This window comes from Mesocricetus auratus, unplaced genomic scaffold (genome assembly GCF_017639785.1).
Source record: "Mesocricetus auratus isolate SY011 unplaced genomic scaffold, BCM_Maur_2.0 Super-Scaffold_100024, whole genome shotgun sequence".
In the NCBI taxonomy this organism is placed as follows: Eukaryota; Metazoa; Chordata; class Mammalia; order Rodentia; family Cricetidae; genus Mesocricetus; species Mesocricetus auratus.
In genome coordinates, this window is record NW_024429205.1 from 21,118,989 (window position 1) to 21,134,786 (window position 15,798).

Sequence of the window (15,798 nt, forward strand, 5' to 3'; positions counted from 1 at the left end):
GCTTCCCGTAATACCACATTTGGCATGTCATATGGAAAAAAAAACAAAAACATGTAATCTCTTTGCAATTTTTTTTCTATAGCTAAAAGTTCACCATATTTGGGCAGTTTTCAAGTTGCAGGACAGACTTGTAAAAATTTTCATGTATTCAAAAAGCATATTGCTTTGAACATTCCACTTTTAGCATAGATATTTCCTACTATTTCATTCTTTTTGTGAGGAGGAGCACAGAGCACAAAGGTGTTCTGGGATCCAGTTTAGGTTGGGGGACTGTTTCAAGTCCATCAAGAAGGGAGGCGGCAAATCCAGAGACAGTCTCGCTTCAGCCAAAGCCAGACCTGCTGCAGGAGACAATGTGTGTATAGTGTGTATAGTGTGTATCACATCTTCACCTAAGAACCTCTGAGATCCCGATTAAGGGTCCAGCATTACATATCGTGTAATAAATATTTCAGCAGCACAGAGATAAGCTTTTTTTTTTCTCCATCTCTCTAGCACTCAGTAAATTTGCCATGGAATCATCTATATCAGTCAGGTCAATAATTTTTTTTAAATGTGGGTTATAAGCAAAGAAAACCACTTCAAACCAACTTAGGCATCTAGGGCAATTTATTAGCTTTCTAAAGCCAGGAGCGGACTGAATAGCCAAACCACAGCAATCGAAGGGACACATCTGGACGGACCCAAGGAAATAAAGGATCAAATGTTACCAAAACTGGCCTCTAGCTTCTCCATTTCTCTGAGTGAGTTGGTGTCATTGTCCTCCAGTGCAGCCTGGCCTTGTTCATGTGTGGGAGACATGGCTACTGCTGAGTCCTTCTGCTTCTCTAGAGTAGCTGGCTTATACTTAGTTAGAAATCTTGAAGAAAGGATCAGCCTTGCCCTAGACTTACTAGATGTTCCAGGATGTTAAAGATGGTGTGCTATGGGGTGTTCTCCATCCTTAGTGTTGTAAGGATTGGGCTTGGGAGTGGCATGCACAAGAGTGGTGTCTCTCAAGAGAAGAGAAGGGTAAGGCAGGCTCAGCATAGGAACTACCATAGTAACTGACCCTTTAAGTCCATGTCTTTCAGGCACTTTACAAAGCACTGCATAAAGAATTTAATTTTTGTTTTTTGTTTTTTTAAACCCTGCCTTTCTTTAAGTTATAGCAGCTTGGTAATTAGTGTTCACATCTGTTCTGCATAGACCTAAATAAAGTTTCATGGTTGCATTCTTTTTTTTATTTGTTTCTTGAATAAAAGTCAGGTTCAAAGTTTGTATTGGTATACCGACATAAAACCATAATCCAGAGGTCTCCAAACTTCAGGTCAATATAACTTGTTTTACAATTGCAGGAATTGATGCCTTAGAGAAACCCAGAGGTCTTGTCAGATTGATTAAGAGTAGAATTATTAGAGAATAGGGGAAAGCCTGTGTTTCATATTCTCTCTCAAAAAGCTTTGATGAGTAGAGAAGTTTGTAGAAGCAAGAAACACCTTTTGCTGCCAGTGAGAACCCAGCTGTGGCAAAGGCTACCCTCACTCAGCCTCTTCCAGTCTCCTGGAGAAGGGTGCCCTGCACAGTTGTTAGAGTAGATCTGGACTGCCCAGAGAAGAATGGGTGGCCCTCTGGGTGTGTGTAATTACTGATGGGACAGTAATTGACCAAGAAAATCTGTATCATCATTATTTTAAAAGAACCAGCCCCCCCCAACCCGGTTATCTGAACAACATGTGTTTGGTTTAGCTTTCTAAACAGCAGCTATACCCAACATATTAAGGGAAAACACAACTTCACAAGCAGATCCCTGCATAAATGAGAGCTGTGCAGTGGCCTTTGTTCAGGAAAAGGGACAAGATTCGCATTTGGTAAAGCCTAAATCCACACTGAATCTTGACTTCTGGGAGCAATGAACTCAATGTGTCACATCTGGAAGTCACACGCAGGTGACAAAGAGTTGGCTATTTCAGGTACGTTTGTTATCACTCTCTGACCTGACAGACAGCGATTTGTATTTTCACTGAGCAGAAAGATGCCTAACCATATACTAGTAGTGAAGGATGACCTGCATTATGGTGTGAGAACTTGATGATTCTCATCAGTGCCCTTGGAGAAGCCATCTTTTTCCTTGAGTCCCATGTGATGGTCAAATGAATGCATTTTATTTGGCAGTGTGGTTTCTGTAGCCTTTAGTATTTATATTGTCATGACTTAATTTCTTTCTCTCTAGTTTCCAAAAATAAACAGTAAATACATGATGCTTGCATATTTCTGTCTGTTTTCAGTGCCCGCATAATGCCTGTTTCAGTCAGGGCCGCCTGTTCTGGGGAACAAGGAAATAAAAAATGGATGCTCAGGGTCCTTTGGAGCATACAGTGTTTAGACACTAATGGTAACAGTAAAATGCATAGTAACCTTTGCTGGCTTTCCTTCACATGGATGTCCAGGGTTTTCGTGCTCTTCTTTGACATCAATACTGAATCTTCTTTGTGACAGATAGTTGGTAGGGGTCTAAGCCAACAAACAAGTCCAAATTTCATGTGCACCATTTAATCTCTTTGAGCCTCAGTTTCATCTCCATCCTACCTTATAAGATTGTTACAGTACTAATGAAATGACAGTTGACTAATGACACTGAATAAATTAGTATTAGACTTGACAAGGTGGAAAGTATGTCTTGTTAACAGTTTGAATATGACATTCTCCCAAAGGGTTCACGTATTGAATGCTTCCTTGCCTACTTACTTTGGTAGCATATGAAAGCTTCAGGAGGTGAAAGTGGCTGGTTAAAGTAGATGATGGGGAATGTCTTTGAAGGTTATTATACGTGATCCTTGTGTCTGTGTCTGTCTCTCCCTCCCTCCTGCCCACTCACCCATGAACAGCCTCCCATCATGAAGTACCACTTCATTCTAGGCTCAGAAACACAGAGCCCCATGACCATAGCTTGAAATCTCTAAATCCTTAAACCAAGTGTGTCTTTCACCTCCATAGTTGTTCCCATCAGGGGTTCTGTCTAATGATGAGTGTTCGCCAGCACAGATTTCTACTCAGTCCTCTAGAAATTTAGTCTCTTTGGGATATAAAGCCCCCCTCACATAGTATGGGGAGTTCTTGAAACAACGTGTGCAAGGAACCCAGGAAGGCTCTGGTCAGAATACAGTTGAAAACAATATTAATACAACAGGAAAATCCACAGCTCAATAGACTTAAAAGACATTAAAAGCAGACCAGCTGAGAAAAGAAAGAAATGTTCTGTGGAGATAGATTAGCAGGGTCCCTAAGTCTTGCTGGTCACCAACTGAGCTCCGGGTTCAGCAAGAGACCCTGTCTGAAAGCAATAAGGTAGAGGGTGATAGAGTAGTATACCTGATGTCCTCTCTGAGCTCTGTGTACACTCAGGAATACATACCCTCACACATATGTGCATTACACACACACACACACACACAGAGAGAGAGAGAGACAGAGACAGAGACAGAGAGACAGAGAGAGATTGATAAAAGGGATGATGTATAGAGGTATTGGTTCAAATCTAGAAAAGTAAGTGGAGGATGGTCCAATTATCTGGATTAGGCAGGGGAATGTGTCCACTTCCACTTGACAAAAGTAATCAGAAGCGACTCCAGTAAATACTACCTATATAAGATATTTCCATGTCTGCCCTCTCTCGCTCCTGCTCCTCTCATGTTTTATATATATTTTATTTAACTTTTTACACATATTACTCTCAGCTTCCTCCCCCAGTCCCCTCCCCCCGTTCCTCCCAACCTCCCATCCCACTCTTACTCCCTTCCACTGCCCAGGGAAGGTAAGGCCTTCCATGAGGGATTTTCAGAGTCTGTTATATCATTCAGGGCAGGGCCTAGGTCCTCCCCCATGTGTCCAGGCTAAGAGAGCATCCCTCCATGTGGAATGGGCTCCCAGAGTCCATTTGTATGCCAGGGATAAATACTGATCTACTCTCCAAGGTCCCACAGATTGCTGAGGACTCTTCTCTGACACCCAGGTTCGGGGGGGGGGGGTGGTGTCTGGATCAGTCCCAAAGACACAGGCTAACAGAATGGATATGAAGACAGAATCCATCCTTCTGCTGCATACAAGAAACACATCTCAATTTCAAAGACAGATGTTACCTCAAGGTTAAGGGCTGGAAAAAGATTTTCCAGTCAAAGGGACCTAAGAAACAAGCGGGGGTAGCAATCCTAATATCTAACAAAATAGACTTCAAACTGAAACCAATCAAAAGAGATGAAGAAGGACATTTCATATTCATCACAGGAAAAATCCATCAGGATGAAGTCTCAATTCTGAACATCTATGCCCCAAATACAAAGGCATCCACATTCGTAAAAGAGACATTACTAAAACTCAGATCACACATTAAACCTCACACACTTATAGTGGGAGACTTCAACACCCCACTCTCACCACTGGACAGGACCACCAGACAGGAATTTAACAAAGAAACAAAGGAACTAACAGAAGTTATGACCCAATTGGGTTTAACAGACATCTATAGAACATTCCATCCAAACACAAAAGAATAAACCTTCTTGTCAGCACCACATGGAACCTTCTCTAAATCGGCTCCTCTAATTTTAAACGAGACATCAGCATGTGGTGGAGATGAGTTGTAACTGAGCCTTCAGTGAGTGCTTCATCTCTCTGATGTGTGGGTAGGAGCTCAGGATTGGGAGCCCCCAGCTGCAAGGGCAAGGCACAGGGAGGCCCAGCTATGTCTCTTTGACCCAGCTCTCTCATCTTCCTTTTGGATCTGTTTGCATTCTGACTACAGCTTTCTCTGGCACTTGCATATTTCCTAGCATTTGAAGGAAGAGAAAGGGACCTAAATTCAGAAAATCTATTGCAACATGGAATAGAGTAACCAAGGTTTCATGCACATCTTTTCCTTTTCTTATATGTTCCTTCTGCTTATATTTAATTATACTCATACTATATACAGTTTCTTGTTTTAATGCCAGTAGACTCCAAAGTCAGACCTTGCTCAGCTTGTGCAGCTCAGTGAGTCAGGAGGGTCTTGTATTCTAAATCCATCTTAAGTAATGAAGGGTCACCCCCAATTCTCAGGATGTCTCCGAATAAGATTTTGTTTTAGAAACATCTAATTTGTTTGTATCTTCTCAAAACTCTCACAGTTTTTGTATAAACAATATTCAGCCTTCATTTTATGGTCACCCTAGGAGTCCTGCTCAATTTCTACTCTAGGTTAGTACCACTTCAGACTTGACTCATACGGTGCAAAGCAGATTTCTTTTCTCTTCTCTTCTCTTCGTTTCGTTTTTGTCTTTGATTTTATTTTCTTTTTTTAAAAAAATAATTATTTTTTTTTATTTAGGTTAGAAACAATCTTGTTTCATATATCAATCCAAGCTCCCTCTCCCTCCCCTCCTCTCCTGCCCTCCACACCAGGTCTCCCAGTCCCCCACCCAATCTCCACTCCAATCCCCAGGAAGGGTGAGACCCTCCATGGTGGATCTCCAGTGACTGTCATTTCATCCAGGGCAGGGCCTAGGCCCTCCCCCAAGAGTCCCGGCTGAGAGAGCCTCCCATATTGTGGCATGGGCACTCAAAGTCTATTTGTACCCCAGGGATAAATACTACCCAAGGCCCCATAGATTACCTAGGCTTCCTCACTGACACCCACATTCAGGGGGTCTGGGTCAGTCCCATGCTTTCCACACAGCCATCAATCTGGAGTTCAAGAGCTCCCCCTTGTTCAGGTCAACTGTTTCTGTGGGTTAAACCAGCCCACTCTTAACTCCTTTGCCCATCAGTTCTCTCTTTCTGACCCTGGATTCCAGGAGTTCAGTTCAGTGTTTGTCTGTGGGTATCTGCCTCTGCTTTTATCAGTTGCTGGATGAAGGTTCTGTTTCCCAGTGTCTCTGGCAGTGGGATTGTATGCTGGTACTCCCCTGAATCATGTCTAAAATCCATATATGAGTGAGTACATGCCATGTTTCTCTTTTTGTGACTGTGTTACCTCACTCAATATGGTGCCATGCATTTGCCTACAAATTTCAAGATTCCATTGTCTTTTTCTGCTGAATAGTATTCCACTCTGTAGATGTACCACATTTTCTCTATCCACTCTTCGGTTGAGGGGCATCTAGGTTGCTTCGAGATTCTGGCTATTACAAATAGTGCTGCTATGAACATAGTGGAACAGATGTCCTTGTTGGATGAATGTGCATCTTTTGGGTATGTGCCTAAGAGTGGAATTGCTGGGTCTTGTGGTAGGCTGAGGACTCCAATTTTCCTGAGGACTCTCCATATTGATTTCCATAGTGGCTGTATGAGTTGGCACTCCCACCAGCAGTGGAGGAGTGTTCCCCTTTCTCCACATCCTCTCCAGCATAAACTGTCATTGGAGTTTTTTATTTTAGCCATTCTGACAGGAGTGAGATGGTATCTCAGGGTTGTTTTGATTTGCATTTCCTGATGGCTAGGGATGTTGAGCAATTTCTTAAGTGTTTCTCAGCCATTTTAGTCTACTCTACTGAGAATTCTCTATTTAGTTCTGAACCCCATTTTTTTATTGGATCTTTTAGTGTTTTGGAGACTTGCTTCTTGAGTTCTTTGTAAATTTTAGTGATCAGCCATTTGTCAGATGTGGAGCTAGTGAATATCTTTTCCCAATCTATGTGTTGCCTTTTTGTCTTGCTGACTGTGTCCTTTGCCTTACAGAAGCCTCTAAGTTTCAATAAGTCCCATTTATTAATTAATTGTTGATCTTAGTGTCTGTGCTACTGGAGTTATCTTCAAGAAGTGGTCTCCTGTACCAATTTGTTCAGTGGTGCCTCCCACTTTCTCTTCTAACAGGTTCAGTGTGGCTGGATTTATGTTGAGGTTTTTGATCCATTTGGACTTAAGTTTTGAGCATGGCGATAGAGATGGATCTATCTGCATTCTTCTACATGCCAGCATCCAGTTATGCCAGCACCATTAGTTGAAGATGCTTTCTTTTTTCCATTGTATATTTTAGCTTCTTTGTTGAAAATCAGATGTTCATACATGTATGGATTAATATCAGGGTGTTCAATTAGATTCTATTGGTCTACCTGTCTATTTTTGTGCCAATACCAAGCTGTTTTTAGGGCTACAGCTCTATAAGCTTGAAGTCAGGGATGGTGATGCCTCCAGATGTTGCTTTGTTGGATAAAATTGTTTTGGCTATCCTGGGTCTTTTGATTATTGTTCTTTCAAGGTCTGTGAAGAATTGTGGTGTGATTTCAATGGGGATTGCGTTAAATTTTGTATATTATTTTCAGTAAGATTGACATTTTTACTATGTTGATCCTACCTATCCAAAAGCATGGGGGATCCCTCCATTTTCTGGTGTCTTCTTTAATTTCTTTCTTTAAAGATTCAAAGTTCCTGCTATACAGGTCTTTCATTTGTTTGGTTAGCGTTACCCCAAGGTATTTTATGTTGTTAGTGGCTATTGTAAAGAGCGATGTTTCTCTGATTTCTTTCTTAGCCCTTTTATCATCTGTATATAGTAGGGCTACTGATTTTCTTGAGTTGATCTTGTATCCTGCCACTTTGCTGAAGGTATTTATCAGCTGTAGGAGTTCCCTGGTAGAGTTTTTGGGGTCACTTATGTATCATCTGCAAATAGTGAAAGTTTGACCTCTTCTTTTCCAATTTGTATTCCCTTGATCTCCTTTTGTTGTCTTATTGCTCTAGCTAGAACTTCAAGTACAATACTGAAGAGGTATGGAGAGAGTGGATAGCCTTGTCTTGTTCCTAAACTTAGAGGAATTGTGTTGAGTTTCTCTCCATTTAGTTTGATGTTGGCTGTTGGTTTGCTGTATATAGCTTTTAATTATGTTGTGGTAAGTTCTTGTTATCTCAGATCTCTCCAAGACCTTTATCATGAAGGGGTATTGGATTTTGTCAAAGGCTTTTTCAGTATCCAGTGAGATGATCATGTGATTTTTGTTTCTCAGCTTGTTTATATGGTGGATTACATTGATGGATTTTCGTATGTTGAACCAACCCTGCATGCCTGGGATGAAGCCTACTTGATCATGGTGGATGAGTTTTTGATGTGTTCTTGGATCAGATTTGCCAGTATTTTATTGAGTATTTTTGTATCAATGCAAACCAGATTTCTGACATACCATATAATAGCTTTATTATAGTCTCTTATGCCCACAGACTGGTTTTGCCAGCAATACTTATAGATTGGTTGTAAGTGCTTCTCAATTGAGAAATATAGTTGCTCTTTTTTTGTTTGTTTATTTTGTTTTGTTTTGCAGCCCTCCCATGTGACACATAGTTAATAACATTTTTGGTTCAGCTAATGTCTGCCAGCAATTAGTTAATTGGTAGTTTGTACCTATATTGATACTAATGTTCTCAACATATAGGGACGTGTTTAATGGTTTCTGCCTTTAGATGATTAGCATATCAAAGGAGTACCACATTATGATGAATTATACTTGTTCTTACTTTCATTTCCAGAGTTAATTGTTATTTTTCTATAGTCTTTTGATATACTCTCAATTGAGAATAATCATGCAAGTAAATCATGGCCTACAACAAATTTTTTTCTCATTATATTAGATGTAGCCTCGACTGGTACCATTTTTCAAAACTGAATTTTCTTTAAAATATAAATGAAGATCTTCCTAGTTGAAGGTTCTTCCTGTTTAGTTTTATACAATGTGCCTGAAACGCTAAGTTTTCAGACTAGAAAAGCAAGCACAGTGGCTAATTTCATTCATTTGCTTGCTCTGTTATCCCTGTATTAATTGTTTCTGGTCTTCAACTAATTTCCTATGTATGTGGCATGTTCCATAACTCATATGCAAAAGCTTTTAGATTCCCAAGAACTGGCTTATTGTAAATATTCATCATAAATATCAGGAACCCCTTTCTATTATAGTCAAAGGCTGAGTCAGAAGCACATTGGGGTCTCAGCAGAACATCATAGCTATTATTACTTTGCCATGTACATGTGAGTGCCTGACACACTTTTGTGGAGGAAGAAGGCAACATTCTGTAGTTTTAGCAGATTTGGCGTCTTTTCCTCCCATTTTAGCCTGTGGCAATTTCAAATGGCGCAGATAGAAGCCCTGAAAATGTATACTTGCACATTTTAAAATGTCCCTTACTACGTTTTAACCATCCCCTGTTTTCCAAATGCTGCCATTAGTGGTTACAATAATCATCTGTAATGCTAGCTTCTAAGAACCATTGTACAAGAGCCTCGTTTCTAATTTCCCCGATGGGAGGGAACACATGTACAAGCCTGTTAGAATTGCAGAAACTGGAAACAGGACTGTGTGGATTTGTATTTTTGGAACTTTTTAGGCATATTTAAGCACCCCAAAGCAAATGTAGCTATCCATTAGGAGTCAAATTCCAGTTCAAGGAAAATCCAAATGTCTTACCATTAGGAATAAAGCACTGCAGTAGTTCATAAGATAAGTCAGAAACAACCGGATCAATGTCTCCAGTGTTTTTTCTGCAGGCTGTCAGATTTAAGTGTTGACCATGTAATCCAGAGTCATGCTTTTGAAGGATTGTCTTCAAGCACTTGTCTTCTTTATTTGAATGATAAAGAATAGGAAGATTAAAAAGGTGGCAAGAGAAATAATTAGATATTATCAATAGGGACCTCAGTGGCCCCTGTTTTTTTTTTTCTCAGTGTGTTTTTGCAGGGTTTGTGATTTGTGTCACAGCCTCCTGCCTTGATCTATCACAGTAGAACTCTGATCCTGACACTAAATATGATGACCCCCTCTACACTCGGATCACAGAACGAAGCTGTGTGGATGGCATTTCTTTGGTCTTGGATATTCTCTAAGGGTTAGAGAATAGGTGGTTTCTATTTGTTGAGTACCCTAAGTATATTTTTCTAACTTTCATCCCAAATTTTATAGAAAAGAGGATTCCATATTGAATATTTTACTTTCTATAAAAGTAAAGGAGACATAAGAAAGTTTAGACTCCCAACCTGGGCTCTGCTGTTAAAACCACCAGTCCTCATAGAACTTTGTTGTCAGGGGAAGGACAAAGGTCAGCACTTGGTCCCCAGGCTTCACTGCTAATAGAACTGCAGCAGTGTAGGTTCCAAAAGTTATCATCAGATGCAGAGAACAAAAGGTAGGAACTCATATTAGTTAGTCTTCAGCTTGTACAGTCAGCAAGCATGGGGTTAGTACTGCCAAGCCTAAAGGCCTTCCTCTCACCACTTCCTGTCCCGCCTGCCTTCTCCCCCAGTTTGAATAAAGCAAGCAAGTAGACAAGCAGAAAGTCATGTTTCCTCATGTCATGATAGCTAAAATATATCCTATAGGGATTATATATCTACCTGAAAAAAATACAGCAATAAATGAAAAACTACAGCTACAGTAATATGTTATTGACTAGACTTACTTTGATTTGTATAAATATCTAAAATTTCTGTGAGGTTAGAAGAGCCTCAAAATAAATGCCCAAAGTCAGAATGAGATAAAATATTTATAACACATGTTGTGGGATATGGTTAACAAAATTAGCCAACAATGAAGATCTGAGCACTAACAGTGGAGGAGCTCCTCGTTCTCCACATCCTCTCCAGCATAGACTGTCATTGGTGTTTTTTATTTTAGTTGCATTTCCCTGATGGCTAAGGATGCTGAGCACTTTCTTAAGTGTCTTTCAGCCATTTTAGATTCCTCTATTGAGAATTCTCTATTTAGCTCTGCACCCCACTTTTTAATTAGATTGTTTGGTGTTTTGGTGACTAGCTTCTTGAGTTCATATTATATTTTGGAGATCAGCCCTCTGTCAGATGTGGGGTTAGTGAATATCTTTTCCCATTCTGTGGGCTGCGGTTTTGTCTTGTTGACTGTGTCCTTTGCCTTACAGAAGCTTCTCAGTTTCAGCAGGTCCCATTTACTAATTGTCAATCTTAGTGTCTGTGCTACTGGTGTTATGTTCAGACATTGGTCTCCTGTACCAGTCCGTTCCAGGGTACCTCCCACTTTCTCTTTTAAGAGGTTCAGTGTATCTGGATTTATGTTGAGGTCTTTGATCCATTTGGACTTAAGTTTTGTGCATGACGATAGATATTCATCTATCTGCAGTCTTCTACATGCCAGCATCCAGTTATGTCAGCACCATTTGTTGAAGATTCTTTCTTTTTTCCATTGTATCACTTTAGTTTCTTTGTCAAAAATCAGGTATTTGTAGGTGTGTTGGTTAATATCATGGTTTTCAGTTTGATTCCATTGGTCTACCTATCTATTTTTGTGCCAACACCAAACTGTTTTCAGGACTATGGCTCTATAATAGAGCTTGAAGTCAGGGATAGTGATCCCTCTGGAACTTCCTTTATTTTACAGGGTTGTTGTGGCTATCCTGGGTTTTTTGTTTTTCCATATATAGTTGAGTATTGTTCTTTCAAGTCTGTGAAGAATTGTGTTGGAATTTTGATGGGGATTGCATTGAGTCTGTAGATTGCTTTTGGCAAGATTGCCATTTACTATATTGATCCTACCTATCCAAGAGCATGGGAGATCTTTCCATTGTCTTGTATTTCCTTTAATTTCTTTCTTTAAAGACTCAAAATTCTTGCTGTACAAGTCTTTCACTTGTTTGGTTAGTGTTACTCCAAGATATTCTATGTTGTTTGTGGTAATTGTAAAGGGTGATGTTTCTCTGATTTCTTTCTCAGCCTATTTATCGTCTGTATATAGTAGGGCTACTGATATTTTTTTTAGTTAATTTTGTATTCTGCCACTTTGCTGAAGGTGTTTATCAGCTATAGGAGTTCCCTGGTAGAGTTTTTGGGGTCACTTATATAAACTATCATATCATCTGCAAATAGTGAAAGTTTGACTTCAACCTTTCCAATTTGTATCCCCTTGATCTCCTTTTGTTGTCTTATTGCTCTAGCTAGAACTTCAAGGGCATTATTGAAAAGATATGGAGAGAATGGACAGCATTGTCTTGTTCCAGATTGTAGAGGAATTGTATTGAGTTTCTCTCCATTTAGTTTGATGTTGGCTGTTGGTTTGCTGTATATAGCTCTTATCATGTTTAAGTATGTTCCTGTTATTCCTGATCTCTCCAAGATCTTTATAATGAAGGGGTATTGGATTTTGTCAAAGGCTTTTTCAGCATCTAGTGAGATGATCATGTGATTTTTGTTTCTCAGCTTGTATTACATTGATGGATTTTCGTATGTTGAACCATCCCTGCATGCCTGGGATGAAGCGTACTTGATCATGGTGAATGATTGTCATGATGTGTTCCTGGATTTGATTTGCCAGTATTTTATTGAGTATTTTTGCATCAATGTTCATGAGGGAGATTGATCTGTAGTTCCCTTTCTTAGTTGTGTCTTTATGTGACTTGGCTACCAAGGTAATTGTAGCCTATTGTATTTTAGATAAGAGTTTGGCAAGGAACCTTCTGCATCTTTTGTGTGGAACATTTTGAGGAGTATTGTTATTAGCTCTTCTTTGAATTTCTGGTAGTATTCTGTAGTGAAACCATCTGGCCCTGGGCTTTTTTGGTTGGGAGACTTGATGACTACTTCTATTTCATTAGAGTTTATAGGTCTATAGGAGCCAAGAGTGGGGTGTGGCAGGACTCAGGTCCTTCCTGTCTGGGAGGGTCCACTCAATGTGAGGAGCAGGTCCAGGGAGATCAAGGAAAGTGGGTAATGGGTGGGAGTCGGGCCCCTGAATAGAGCCCACTCTCACCTGAGGTGGGGCTGGAAGAACTAATTTTAACATAACTTTCTATATGGTTGGGCTTGTTTAAAGAAAAAAGGCCTAATTTTTGTAGTGTAAAATCAAACAAACCAAAATTTAAGAAGTTAAAAAGAAAAAAAAATGAAAATGGAAATGGAAGGGCCAAAAGTCTGCGGCAGAACAAACCATGTTTTTAGATTGCGAAAGAAAAAAGCGAGAGGGGAGCCTTTGGAAGCAGTGCCGTCCCTGTGAAGATGTGTGAGAGAGCAGATGAGCTGAGGACAGATGCTCACTGTACTAAGGTGTCCTGGGAGGGCGACATATTGAACCAACACAGTCCTAGGTTATACTCATGGGCAAGGGCAGGACTTTTTAAACTCTTTTCACTCATGGGCCCTATTTACCTGACAACTTTTTATACAACCCTGTTTATAAAGCTATATAAAATATGTATACACATCAAACATTTGTTGATATGTTAAGGAAATATGTTTCAAAGAATGATTTTGGTAGACATGTAATTTTACCATGTCCTTAAAGCAAAAGCAAATTTGCATGCTGGTGATTTGATGCACTTGCTTATTTTTACATAAAGAAATAAGTGGATGGGCAGTGGTGGCATACACCTTTAGTCCCAACACTGGGGCGGAAGAGGCAGGCAGAATTTCTGTGAGTTCGAGGCCAGCCTGGTGTACAGAGTGAGTTCCAGGCTATCCAAGGCTACACAAGAAGCCCTGTCTCCTGTCTGTGTGTGTGTGTGTGTGGGGGAATTAAGTCTTGGGTGACTATTTGAGTTGATGGATATTTTGATTCTGTCACCTTCCATGCTGAGAATATGTCTTTGTATAATACAAGGCACAAAATGACAGAAACATATTTAGGGCCAATTCAGAATTGCTGAAAATTCTGTCCTAACCCCAAACCAGAATTAATTGAGGCTTAAAATGAAACTCAAGCCAGCAATTCAAACAATAGTTCTTTATAACTCAGTAGAATCCTAAAATTCACTGATTTGTTACTTGCTGAGAAATGTTGTAGAAAAAATCTTTGGTTTTGTCATTAAATCATTGTATCTGCTTAAAAACACTATAGTACATAACATACAGTATCTCCAGTCTGAGGTCAAGCAATCAGGACACATTTCCTGGTATGTATGGTGTGATGGCATACATAGTACAAGGAGTGCAAGTTGTATGTTAGGACCAAGACATTGTGAGGTCACACATGCCTTGTGGACAAAACTCTGCTTGAAACACCTTGGGTGAACTTTGCATTTGACTTTAATTAAACTTTGGTTATTGCCTGTTCAAAACCCTTTTCCTTTTGTCAAGATTTTTGTGCATCCCTCAGTTAGTTGCATTGAGCTGACATAGAGTCCAGCATGATTTTCCCCCCTCTCTTCTATTTTATCTGGGTTTTATCTAGAGCAGGCTAAATGCTCAGCAGAAAACTCTGCACCCATGAAAACCATCCATTTTACAGTTCTTCTGGTTTTCACATGCTGTAAGTGTTCCAGAGGCCTGTGATCACAGATACCGAGAGCCATGCGCTCTCTGGCTTCAGTTACATCTCTGCTAATTCCTGGTTGGGGTGGGGTGGGGGGGGCTCCTGGTGTAACTGGTGTAGGACAATAAGGTTGCTGCCTCTGTGAGGCAGAGGCAGGAGCAATAGGAAGGTGGCTCCCTTTAAATCATATCGCTGACATTTTTGACCTGGTCTTGTTCACCTTGATTTGGAGTTTGCAACATTTTTCATAGGCACAATTCTGACCTTGGAAGCAAAACTGGTCCTTGGAACAGTCTTGAGATCAAGTTCATAGTGAACCAGAGGAAAGGCATGAGTGTGGGTTGTTGATTGGTCTTTCTTGGCTTTCCATGGTTGGTGAGCTTCTCCATGTAGCCCCTCCTCTCATGCATGCAGTCAGGACATTTGGATGTATGCACTGTGCACTAGGCCAGTGAGCAAATTCTGTAACAGTAGATGTAGGACATAGGGACCAAGACCCAGGCAGTAGAAAGCTTGGCCATGGAGATGGCTGCAGCAAGTGGCACCTACATGTTCCTCTCTAACCCTGCTTCTTATTTCCTCTTAATTTTTATTTTTAAAAAATGGAAGAGGCTTGATGCTCCTTGTCCCCATGTATACATGTCACACATATGCATCTTGCAGTAAGAAACTAGGCAAGGATACTGAAGATGTCCAACTGAGCAGTAATGAGTGTTGACCAGCTTCCCAAGATTCAGGAGTTGATTTGGACATTGGAGGCCTCTGTCTGAGGCTCTCGATGCTCGCACACAGTTCAAGCCTAAGCTGGGACCCCTTCCTTGTTTGTCTGAGCCCCCTGCACCCGGGACCTGTGTACTGACTGAGAGTTACAGGTCAATTTTTACCGTTTTCAACATGAGAACAATATCCATTTCTAGTGTTTTGGGTTTCGTTCTTGACTTGGAGACACTGCTAGGTTACTAGGGGTTATAGAAATGTTGTATATCCGATTAAAGTCATTATGCTGTAGAGTTACTCTGATTGAGCATTTTATTCAGAACTCTGGCAGACAACTTGGTGCTTGGCAATAATCATCAAGCACATGCACATAGCTAAAAGTTCCCAATTTTGATTCTGTACACTTCATCCGTGCATCATCAAGACTTCAGTGATTAGTTTTGATATTGTTGCCAGTTTGGCATTCAATTCTTATCGGTTCAGTTTACCATTAACTTAAGGTGTCCTCTGATAGATTGATCAGTAGTTATTATTCTTAGATTAATAGGGAATTTGCTTAAAATAGTCTCATAACCAGACATATATGATGAGTATGTATCACAGTTCCCAAAGTAACGTAGATGTGCACCTACCCCCACCCAGCCTTTTGACTATATAGTAGCTGACATACTTTATACTCCACAGGAATATATTTCCTCTGGATTTTGCTATTTAAATAATTTATAGCATACTATAAAGGTAGGTATAATGAGGTTATTGGGCCCATATTTTAACATTTTGCTGGTGTTTTAGGATATAAATTATATTTTTAGCAATATTATTACTCAGTGTGTTAACTATGCTTCTGTCTAATTTGTTACCATCATATTTATTCCCC

The 15,798-nt window shown here is 40.1% G+C and overlaps 1 protein-coding gene across 3 annotated transcripts in view; it reads left to right on the plus strand.

The window, feature by feature from the left end:
* Nucleotides 1-15,798, plus strand: part of Babam2 (BRISC and BRCA1 A complex member 2) — a 391,454-nt gene that overhangs the window by 210,806 nt on the left and 164,850 nt on the right.